Source organism: Pinus tabuliformis, chromosome 6, assembly GCF_031772625.1.
Source record: "Pinus tabuliformis cultivar Carrire ecotype Pingquan chromosome 6, CPIR1, whole genome shotgun sequence".
Taxonomy (NCBI): domain Eukaryota; kingdom Viridiplantae; phylum Streptophyta; class Pinopsida; order Pinales; family Pinaceae; genus Pinus; species Pinus tabuliformis.
The window spans coordinates 636,003,443-636,006,530 of record NC_142292.1 but is presented as its reverse complement, the minus strand read 5'-3'; positions in this window follow the sequence as shown (position 1 = coordinate 636,006,530).

Sequence of the window (3,088 nt, the reverse complement as noted above, 5' to 3'; positions counted from 1 at the left end):
ACCTTGCTACAAGACTTTTGAATGATTTTATTCGCTTGTGAATAATTCGACACATGTATCATAGTTCTTAAAGAATGGTGATTTTATTTTCTTTTTGTTTTTTGAACCAACATGAATTGTTGGGAATAATGCTTAATTTGTTATGTGAATTGCTGATAAATTAGTCAGCAAATTTAGTGTTCCCTGCAAAATTAGAGCAACAAATTGTTAGTGTGGTCAGTGCTAGAAATTAGTTGTAGTGTCAATAGATTTGTTTCAGAGAAGATTGATAATCATTTTAGTAATAATTTTTCTATATAAGAATGTAGTTAATGGTTTAATTAATATATGAGACTTACAGTAGTTTTTAGCTCACACAGTAACTATGTTTTATTTTTTTTAATTTTTTATATATGTATTTTTCTTCCTAGTTATGTTGGCATATTAGCTGGCTTAAAGAAGCCATTTCATATTGTACAAGTCGTATCAGAGTAGGTAAAATTATTTTGGGTTAAAGTTGTATTGTTGGAGTTTCGTGAAAGTTAATCATGTCAAGTTCTAACTAGATTCCAGTTCTAGAATTCGATGGGAATGATTATGATTATTGGTGCATTAAGATGCTAACTTTTTTTATTGGAAAATATTTATGGGAGATTGTTGAATCAGGTTATGAGTAGCAAACTGATTGGAATCCCCTTACATCAAATGAAAGAAAAATAAGAAAGGAAGAAAGGAAGAAGAATTATCAAGCCTCGTTTCACTTTCAGATAGATCTTGATAAGAATTTATTTCCAAGAATATCAAGAGAAAAAACTACCAACGATGCCTGAGAGACTCTACAAGAAGCTTACCAAGGTAGTGATCAAGTTAAGTTGGTCAAGCTTTAGACATTGAAACGAGAGTTCGAGAATATGAAGATGCAAGAAGTTGAAAGTGTGAGTGACTATTGTGTGAGAGTCAGAGATGTGGTCAATAAAAATGGATACACTGGGAAAAACTATAAGTAATGAAGTTTTAATTAAAAAAGTATTGATATCTTTGACACATAGATGGAATCATGTTCCCATAATCATTGAAGAAATTAAGGATTTGACAAAACTACATTTTGATCAATTGGTTAGATCTTTGATGTCTCATAAAGAATGATTGAAGGACACTTTTGAAGGTGTAGATAAATCCTTTTCCTCTAAATTACAAATTACAAAGAATGAAGATGCAATCAGCAGCAATGCCGAAATCAATCAAGGTCAAGGTAAATGGCAAAGCCAAAATCCTTCAAGAGATAGAGGAAGAAGTGTCTCAAGTGGAAGAGGTAGTTTTAGAGGAAGAGGTAGAGGTAGATTTGATAAGAGAAATGTTCAATGTTATTATTATAAAAGGTATGGCCACTTTGAAAGACAATGCAGATTGAAAGAAGGTAAAAACGCTAATTATGCTCAATAATATGGTGAATATCCTCGAGATCACTTATTTTATCTTATGCCAAAGGTGAAAATACTAGCAAACATGTTTGGTACCTAGATTCTGGATGCTCTAACCATATGACAAGGAATGAGAAATTACTTTTAGCAAAGGATGGAAGTTTCAAATCCAAGATCCATCTTAGTGATGATAAACCATTGGAGCTTGTCGCCGAAGGAGCTATGGATATCAAAACAAAACAAGGTATAAAGAGTATTCATGACATTTATTATACTCCACGATTGAAGCATAATTTGTTGAGTGTTTGGCAGCTATGTGAGAAAAATTATAAATTAGTCTTTGAAAATAAGACATGTACTATCTATGATAAGAATAAGGGAAATAGGGTGATCACTGTTATGCCTATGACAAGAAATATGATGTTTCCCTTGAGGTTTGATAAACATAACATCGATCTTTCAAATATGGCTTATGGAGATTCAAGTTGGTTATGACATCTTAGGTATGGGCATTTAAATTTTCACAGTTTGATGTTTCTAACCTCACATGCATTAGTTTCTGGTTTGCCCAAGGTAGAAGAGCATAAGGAGGTTTCTAAAGGATGTGCTAAAGGAAATCATTCAAGGGAAAGGTTTCAAAAGAGAACTTCATGGAGGGCTCATCACCCACTTTAGCTTGTTCATTCAAACATATCTGGTCATATACAGACTACGAGTTTGGGTAGGTCATCATATTTCATCACTTTTATTGATGACTACTCAAGAAATTGTTGGGTATATATTTTGAAGGAAAAAAGTGAAGCCCTAGATACATTGAAGAAGTTCAAAGCCCTTGTAGAAAATAGGAGAGGGTGCAAGATCAAATGTTTGAGGATTGACCATGGAGGAGAATTTTGCTCAAAATATTTCTAGAGTTATTATGATACTAATGGCATTAGGAGGTAGCATACTACAACATACACACCCCAACAGAATATCCTAGCTGAAACAAAAATCGTATTGTGGTTGAAATGGAGAGATTCATGTTACAAGCTAAGTGGTTGAGCAATTCTTATTGGGAAGATGCAGTTGCTGCAACAATGTACATCCTCAATTGTAGCCCCACCAATGCACTGGAAAAGAGGACTCCTTATGAAGCTTGGTATGGAAAAATGCCTAATTTTAATCATTTGAAACATTTTGGTTGTTTGGCTTATGTGCATGTACCTGATCAGAATAGAAAAAAGTTAGATGCAAAGAGTGAGTTATGTATTTTTATTGGGTAGAATGAAACAAGAAAGGCTTATAGATTGTATAATCCTCTAAGTAACAAGCTTATTGTCTCAAGAGATGTAAATTTTGATGAAGGGGGAGTTTATGGTCATAAAAAAGGCCATGTTTAGAAGACAAAATCGGTTTTGAATGATGATATAATTGTTGATATTGATCATGAGCAACCAACTAATGTTTCTGTAATTACTGGGTTAACTCCACCAAGTAGCCCTTCATCAATTTATTGAACATCAAGTTTGATTCCAACTTCTTCTCCAAGTTCTACAAGGAAGGTAAGAAGATTAAGTGATATTTGTCAGAGGAGTGCAAATCAAGGACATGAAGAAAGACCAATGGGTGAGATAGTCAATTTTTCTTTATTAGCCAAGGCTGATTTTTAACCATCATGTTTTGAAGATGCATGTACTAATGAGGTT